This window comes from Dermacentor albipictus, chromosome 5, assembly GCF_038994185.2.
Source record: "Dermacentor albipictus isolate Rhodes 1998 colony chromosome 5, USDA_Dalb.pri_finalv2, whole genome shotgun sequence".
NCBI lineage: Eukaryota > Metazoa > Arthropoda > Arachnida > Ixodida > Ixodidae > Dermacentor > Dermacentor albipictus.
The window spans coordinates 79,865,858-79,875,385 of record NC_091825.1 but is presented as its reverse complement, the minus strand read 5'-3'; positions in this window follow the sequence as shown (position 1 = coordinate 79,875,385).

Here is a 9,528-nt window from a genome sequence, read left to right as displayed (position 1 = left end):
TTGCTGATCCTCGAGGTCGGAGCTGGCCAAGGCTCTCTCCCAAAGCTCGTTAGTGGGATAAGGGTTCGGAGGATTTAATGGTGCCGCTCTGGACCCGAGGGACCCGGGCTCGGCGCAGAAGCGGCATTGCGGAGAGAATTGTGTAGGTGCTATGAGGTGATTTCTGTTTAAGTGGGAAATGTATTAACCTGTGGAGCTCGGAGGAATCGCTCCTGCTCTCTACGTAGTGACTTGTGTGGGGGTGCATATGTTCTGCGGGTTAGCTTGTAGTGTTGTGTGATGTCTTGGTACGAGATTAAAGGGTGCATGCGCTCGGGTTCAGATTCCTCGGCGTCGGCTCGGTGGGTCATATATCGAGCCACGTGGTTGGCGACCTCGTTGCCAGGAATGCCTTGATGAGCTGGCGCCCAGATGATCATGACTGATCTCGTTGGCGGCTTTTGATTGATGATCTGGAGCGTAGTGGTATGAATTCTGCCGCTAGCAAAGTTGCGGCACGCCTGTTGGGAGTCGGTCACTATGACTTCAACCTCTGTTTGGGAGAGCGCGAGGGCTATGGCCGCTTCCTCGGCTTGGAGGGGATTGTTTAGTGTGGCCGAAATCGAAACGCACCAAGCGTCTCAAGGCACTGGCATGCCCGCGATAAATTCATAAGGGCGTTTCACTCGCTTGTCGATTCATGCGTCCGTGGCTTAATGGTTTCGATATCAGGCTTCTGTGATAGTGTACCTGTGTGCGAATCCTGCCACCGGACAATTTTAATGATGTTCATTTATTTATTTATTACGCAGTACTTGTCGAAAATTACGAGTTTACAAAGTCACAAAGCCGTTTGAAGCCACCAAGACGAAGTTTAGGCAAATTCATGTACTTCCCATAATTTCCTTGCCGCTACAACCGCTCTCATTGCAGCTCCCGCAGACGCGAGCGCCAGAGTTCCCTCTAGTAGTTATTGTAGGAATGGCCAGCAATCTGGTGGCTCCCTCTGCCGCCATGAGAACTGTGCGCGCGCACACGACGGCACTCATGCTGAGCAGCTGTTTGCGTGCCTCGGTGCAGGCACGTCGGTCTGAGCAGCAGAACGGGCAGTAAACATCGAGCTAAATTTACGTCATCCTTCCTTTTTCTTTTTGGACGCTGACAAAACGCCGGTAGCTTTTCTTTCCGCCTCATCTCGTGCCCCAACGAGCTGCGACTCCTGTTCGTGCAGCTGGCGGTGCTCGTCATCACGCCAGCTTAGTCAGACGTCTTCAGCGCAACGCTAAACTTTGCTATATCGCTTCCAATGCTTCGCCGTCGGGCGAAGTTGCCAATTTTTTCCTTCGCCTCTTATGGCGAGCTCGTGTTTTCCCAAATTGTGATATCAACTTATATGGCAAGGTGCAGTGGTGGAAGGGTAGAGATGAAAACTTGTTGAAAACCACTGCTGGAAAAAATTTTTTTGCCATGATTCCTGGCTTCGCCCAGTATTTCTGTGATCTAGGTTCAAGAATTCTCTTTTCTTTTTTCCAGTCGGACACAATGACATTGCCAGTTTTTTTACTAGGGTGAATGACAAGGAAACAAACACTAATGAATAGCGCAAGTACAAATGAGAACACCAGAATTTGCTGAACTTGCGACATGCAGATATCCTAAGTATGTTAATGCAGATTTTTTATTACGATGTCGAAATCAACGGGTACTGCTCTATTAACTGCGTGGAAGTGTGAACGGGAATTGACCAAGTAGCACCCTAAGAAAATGCTTCTTCGCTAACCCAGGGACAGGTGTAGCTAGAATATTGTGACTTATACTGCTTGCGCATTATTGCTAAAGAACCAAGTTTCTATACGAAGAATGTGTACGAAGTTATTCTCATGTAATGTTTTATTTTTTTCCCCGTGCCGTAGTGCGACACGCTCTAAACAATACCGCACCTTACATTATAGTCTCTTGTTCTGACATAGAAAGATGTCTCCTCGACACTTTGATCCCGGCAGTATCACATGCCTTTGGCCCGGAGGTTAGCCTCGACATGTGTAATTTATTATTTCGCATTCCTTGAAGACCTGTACTCTGTTTCAAACATAATATGCAACGCTACGAAGGCTAGAGCGACTTCTCCATGCAACTCTTCGCATCCGTGACCAAAAATTAGCGCGTCACATATTGACGAAGAGTATTAGGTACGCACCGTGTGATTCGATCTGAAACCAACCATCGTACTTTTACGCCGCAAAACATGATGTACCTATACATAAAAATCACCGTTGATTTAATCCTATTTAACATTAAACAGGAGAAGGCTCATGTTTCTGCGACAAGCAGCCATGGCGTATCGCATGCGCCACGACCAAAAGAGTATGCCGCCTACTGCACGCAAAAATATGCACAAGCGTGATTTCACGTAAGGTTGCGTCCACAAGTTGTCGGAATGTCGAAAAAAGATATTTTTTTTTCGTTTCGCCATCGAGGAACTTGTGGAAGCGCACCTTATATCTCATGGATGGATGGATGGAATAACTTTAATGAAAGGTCCTGCGAGCCACGGGACGCAAGGTCCCATAGAGCGGGCTACTCCCCCAATGGGACCGGGAGTTGTAACTCCCTGGCCGCATCGTGGGCTCGCTGGATGGCCCAGAGCTGCTCCACCAGGTCCGTGCTGCGTAATGTTTCTTGTAGCCTGGCGAAGTCTCGATCCTTATTTGCGTGGGTCCAACCACACGGCCAGAGCAAGTGATGTACGTCTAGTGTGCCATGGCAATTTTCGCAATATGATGTTTTGTTTAGGTCAGGTATGTAGTGATGTAGTCTGTTCTACGTGGGGTACGTGTTGGTTTGAAGCATTCTGAACGTGATGGCTTGAGGCCTGGTGAGCTTATTGTAATGTGTGCTGTATATTCCGCGGTCTAGATAAAAGTGCTTTGTTATCTCGTTATATGTGGAGGGAAGGTTCCGATTCTCGCTGGGATGGTCACGACCAGAATAGGTGGCGTCGCGGAGGGTTAGGTCTCGCGCGCTCCTGTGAGCCATCTCATTGAGATTGCGAGGGGCGTCCTCGATATCTCCGAGGTGTGTCGGGAACCAGCAGATGGTGTGATGCTGCAGCGGTGCGGATCTGTTGATTATTTGTAGTGCTTGGCTTGCAACTGCTCCTTTCTGAAAGGCTTTGACGGCCGAGCGTGAATCGCTGTAGACGTGGGTGGTGGTCCGGTCTGTGAGCGCGAGTGCGATGGCAACCTGTTCTGCTATCTCGGACTTGTGGGTCTTGACTTGTTTGTGACTTGACCTTGCTTATTGATCGTGGTGGCAACGAAGGCCTTCCTGGTCCTGTACTGTGCCGCGTCTACGAAACAGGCTAAGATCTTCTTATCACGTATTTCTTATACGTATTTCATGTATATCTCATTACGAAAGGCTAGCTCAGAGTGCCGCCGGGCGAAACATTCTCCAGCATCTCGGCATCAACTAAGAGTCGATGCAACGTACTAAAGTAGACATTCCTCACGATCAGAGGCGCCATCTCAAAATTAATCCACTCCCTAAAAACATGCACCCCGAATTCCACAAGGAAAGGAGGGCCGAACGGTCCAAAGCCCTACATCAGAAATTCCACGCCCTCAAAGGCGTAGTCTATGTCGACGCAGCAGAATACATAGAATGCAACTATATGTCCCTCGCAGTGGTGGACTCCTCAGGTCAAATACGCGCTGGTGGTTCAATCCGCACCAGAAGCACAGAAACAGCGGAGGAGGCGGCTATCGCTCTGGCAATAACCTCCATACATTGTCATTACATTATTAACTATTCCAGAGCAGCAGTACGCTATATTGCGAAAGGTCGGGGCTCGGCTCCCGTAAAACACGTACTAGATGCCAACCAACGCCCACGATCAATCCAGATCATTTGGGCGCCAGCACACTCTTCCTTACCCGGCAACGATGCCGCTCACACCGCCGCTCGAGGACTCGCCAACCGAGAACCCGGACGGCTCACGCTAGGATCAGAGAGGGATCGCATGTTCAGTTACCAGGAAATAACTCAGCACTACAGGTTAGCCAGGGAAGTGTAGCCCCCAGCACACAAATCGCTTAACTAGCGACAAGAAGTAGCTTGGAGATGACTTCAGGCAAACACCTACCCCAACCCCTTAGCCTATATATGTCACTACTACTACCCGGACCAATACCCTAATAAATGTAGCCATTGTAAGAAAAAAACAGATTTGTTCCATATTATGTGGTCGTGCCCAGTGGAAAATCACACAAATCACGAAAGAAGTAATACTGAGCAGTGGGAGGCTGTGTTGCTCAGCTCCGACCCTGACCTACAGGCCAAGTCATCAAGAGAGCTGAAGCCGCATGGGCCCATGGGCTCGTGGCTGCCAACAAGGTCACCCATCAATACCTTGTTTTCAAATAAAGTCTTCACTCACTCACTCACTCACTCACTCACTCACTCACTCACTCACTCACTCACTCACTCACTCACTCACTCACTCACTCACTCACTCACTCACTCACTCACTCACTCACTCACTCACTCACTCACTCACTCACTCACTCACTCACTCACTCACTCACTCACTCACCTTTTTATCGAAGCCTTATAATAATAATAATAATAATACTTATAATAATAATAATAATAATAATAATAATAATAATAATAATAATAATAATAATAATAATAATAATAAGATTTATTTCGATCAAAACGATGGAGGGGCCTTGGGTAAAAGCTGCTGAACAGCTTGACTAGAGCCCACTGTCCCTCTACAAGGCAGTACAGGAGCATACATGAACCATACAGGAATCTAACAAAAGACAAACGCGAAATTGATTCGATTTAATATATCACAAGTAAATCAAATATTAGAATTGTTCAAAAACATGATATATCACGTGGCGCAGTTCGCGAACTGTAGTGCGACCTAAATCAATTCCACATTTATTCAGATCATTAAGAAGTTTAGGCAAAATATACGATAGTGTACCCATAGAATAGTTAGCACGGGGAGTGACCACCTTCCAGTATTCAGACTGACTTATAGTATAGGATGTAGGCTTTATTTCTAGCTTGGCTAGGTTGCGAAAGAAATTTCGATTTTCTTTTAATTCGCACTTAAAGGCAACAATTAGTCTATAGCTAAACAATTCCCAGACAGGCATTATATCTGCTTTAATGAACAGAGTATGTGTATGAGAATTGTAGGGGACATCAAAAAGAAGCCTAATAATCTTTTTTTTTGTAGGACGTACACCTTTGTTAAGTTAGTTACTGTGGTAGATCCCATACTAAAAAGCAGTAAGAGAGGTGAGAGTAAAAAAGAGAATTATATATCAGCTTTTTTACGCTGAAAGGTAATATCGAGCTACATCTGGATAAAATACAACGACACTTGACAGTTTAGTGCAAACAGAATCTACGTGAATATCCCATAGCATATTTTGCGAAAACGTGACCCCAATAATTTTAATACTTCTTACTATTTCTATTTTTCTGGTGCCATAGACAAGATCTACGTTCATATTTACCTGCTTCTGATTCCCTGATTCTTGCGCATATTATGCATAAGAATGAAGATACGCGTCTTATGGTAGAGGCATGGTATATCTATAACGGTGGAAGTGCATGCGTGAGTCAGCCTTCGTTTACTTTACATAAGGAAGAGATTAAGTACCTTCACAGTTATCTCTCGCGTATACCAGCACATGTAAACGACTGACACGTGGTGATACCATTCCTGAGCTCACGCAGATGAGTTTTGTGCCTTCTTTCTTTTTTCTCCTCAGTGATCCCTTCAGTAGATAGTCGGCGTTCGTGTTGTTCACTTCTCTACTCTTGTGTCCTGTCTGCACGCCTCACTTCTTTTTATGCGAAGCATACTAGCCGCACAACCACGCTCTTCCTTGCTGCGCCGCGCGCGGCCGCGTAGCTACCATATGACGTCATAACAGCTGCAAAAGCGGAGGCTCAACTCGTGCGCTCGCTTGCGGCCGCGTAGCTGCATAGCCGGGTCTCAGCTCGTGCGCTCGCCTGCATGAGTTGTTTCTTCGTCTAGCCGAACCAAATATAGCCAAGCAACAGCAGTTCACCAGGCTAAACAGTGGTTCAACAACTAAAGTAAAGGCTAGTATGCTTCGCATCCTGGGCTTAACCTTAGCTAAGCCACAACCATTTTTTGCATTATGAATCCTTACCAACTAGCTCAGCTTTCTGTCACTCACTCACTCACTCACTCACTCACTCACTCACTCACTCACTCACTCACTCACTCACTCACTCACTCACTCACTCACTCACTCACTCACTCACTCACTCACTCACTCACTCACTCACTCACTCACTCACTCACTCACTCACTCACTCACTCACTCACTCACTCACTCACTCACTCACTCACTCACTCACTCACTCACTCACTCACTCACTCACTCACTCACTCACTCACTCACTCACTCACTCACTCAGTCACTCACTCACTCACTCACTCACTCTTTTTTTCGTAGAAAACATTGCAGATTAAGAACAACTGTGCTTCAAAGCGTGCGGAAGGAGACCTCCATGGCCGCACTGCGTGCGCAGATTCCGCAGTATTGCCTACTATGTATGAAATGCAGTGTAATTGGGCATTTAGTAAGATAGCTTATATGAATAGAAGCATGCATTAGAACTGGACTATTGACATTCTCACTTAAAATGATATTTAAGGGGGGATGCTTCATCGTACTAAATGCACTAATCGCTACAAGTAGTACCGAAAAATATATAGAATTGAATAAATCCTAGCAAATCGGTATAGAATGCACCACGAAAAATAGAAGCGGAAGCGATACGATCCGAATGATTATTCTTACGCCAGTTGGCACGAAGTGGCACATGTTCAAAGTATTTGCGTATGTTTGCATTTATAACCTTGGCGGAGCGGGTGATTTCCTATTTCAGTTACTCATTGATTCATTCATTCATGCATTCAGTCAGTAATTACCTTTTGCAACTGTTACGCGAGCTGCTAACAGTGTGCATAGATCTGTATCATTCTTTTTTTCTGCGAAGGGAAGTAGGCCATAGACCATCCGTATGTAATATATAGTGTGTACGGACTTCATTTCCGCATCGATCCTCAGTGCACCTCTGCATTTTACAGAAAAAAAAGAGATCTGCAATTTTACGACGCGAAACCTCGATCTGATATGAAGCATGGCGTAGTGGCTGAATCCGGATTTACTCTGAGCGCCGGCGGTTCTTTTACGAGCGCGCAATGCACGACATATGCGAACGTTTCTTGCATTTTGCCCGCCCTCGAAGTGCGGCCGCAGCGGCCACTAACGACCCTACGACCCTTTCTTTTTTCTTTTGTTAGCAATAGATTGCCTAACCGATGCTCTTTACGAAATTGGGATATCTGTGGTGTGATCTTGTGGCGATGTCATTCCTGGCGCCATTCCTTGCCGCTACTTTCGCGCTTCGTCTGCATTCGTCAGAGAGCGACGCTCCGCGCGCGTTATGAATGAGTTCGGCTGGCCGTGAATGGCGGAGGGCAGAAGCGGCTTAGAATCGAGTGGAAGGAATAGCCACGAAATCTCTCCTCCGAATTTTTAAGCACGAGGCCGCGGGATCGAATCCCGGCCACGGCGACCGCATTTCGATGGGGGCGAAATGCGAAAACACCCGTGTATTTATATTTAGGTGCACGTTTAAAGAACCCCAGGTGGTCGAAATTTCCGGAGCTCTCCACTACGGCGCGCCTCATAATCAGAAAGTTGTTTTGGCACGTAAAACCCCACAATTTAATTTTTTTTTGAATCTTTAAATTTTCGTTTGTACGAGGGGGGGGGGCAGGTAATATGCTGTTGTAAACTTGGTGCTTGGTTTTAACCTAATTTTTCAAATTTACGTCATATTTGCCACAAACAATCGAGGCTAAGTTAAGTAACATCTGTTCGGAACAGCAGCCACCCGACGAGGTAGCCGGGTAGTGGCGGTGCGCTGCTAAGCTCAAGGTCGCGGGTGCGATTCCGGGATCGGCGGTGGCATTTCGATGGGAACGAAATGTAAAAAAAAAAGACGCTCATGTGCTTAGATTGTTGTGCGAAATAAAGAACTCCAAATTATGAAAACTAATCCCCTCCCCTCACCCCCCATACTACGGCGTGCCTCATAGTCAGATCGTGGCTGTGGCTCGTAAAACTTCACAATGATGACGGATATTCGGAAGAATAATAACTTCTCATTTGAGTGATTGGCAGTTTGTTCAGGCCTGTTCAGCGTCCACCACCCGAGAGTGTTTTTGTCTGCCCAACGTGTTTGAATGCGGAGGTCTGGAGGCAATATTTCGAAGCTATCAGCCAAGTGTTCCACCCACGAATGTGTTAGATGATTAAAGGTGTCGAGATTCGAGGCAAAGTTGTAACTTTTTGGTGAGCCAGCTTTGCAGCCACAGCGAACATCCCAATTCGATGGATAAACGCGTATTACCTTATTACATAAAAAATCACTAATTACATTGTAAAAAATAACATTAAGGGGGCACGCTGCAATGGCAGAGTCGAAGTCGTCCAGTAGTCACAGCATAGCCATTTGCTGGAAACTGCGCCGCGCACTAGTTTGAGAAACGAGTGCTCTAAATCTGCAGCGAAATACATTGCTGTTCTGGCTAATGTGCTTAGACACTGCGGATAAATGAGTGAGAACTGTTAAGTGGGACCGCAACGCATATTGCGACACTTTTCGACTCTGTATCTAGCAAACCTCGGGCTAGGCACGATATTCCTAGCGATAGGTTATGCTTTGTTTGGCTGTAGTTGCCGACTTCAACTCTGCGACTACAATTCAAGGCCCCTTAATTCGTTTATTAGAATAATTTCGTAAAATGTTATTTAATAGTTGTTTTGGTGATTATAGCGCAACTTCGCATGTCTGCTGCGTCTACCAAGCTGGGTCAGCAAAATGTATTGTTTTAGCTCGTATCCCATAAATTTTGTAATATATGAGGAAATTGTCGCAGAAATATGCGGTTGGTCTGCTAAGGTTTAAGGAGCTGCTGCTAGCAGATATAAACCTTTGATTTATTTATTTTATTTATTTACAATACTGCCAGTCTCATATCGAGACCAGAGCAGGTGGGCATATGATTATACATACATTTCATGGTTTATATACCGAATGGTAAGAGCACGAAAACATGTAAATGGAAATACCTAAAACAGGTAGGTTCAATGCACAATTTTGCAACACTAACAATATGAATAACAAGAGAAACTCACAGAAATAGTACACTGCAGGTTACATGTACGTAAGGATTATTACAATGTTATAAAAACAAAGAAAGAAACAAAGGGGGTAAATGTTTAACTACAGTTCAAAAAAATGGGGGTTCTGACAATTACATATGCATAAGATCTATTCTTTCCTAATTAATTATTTCGTTTTCTAATAACTTAACAAAATCAGACTGCGGTACTGTGTTAGTTACAGATGCATCTAGGTTATTCCACTCGCGAACAACACGGGGGAAAAAGGAAGACTGAAAAGTATCGTTAT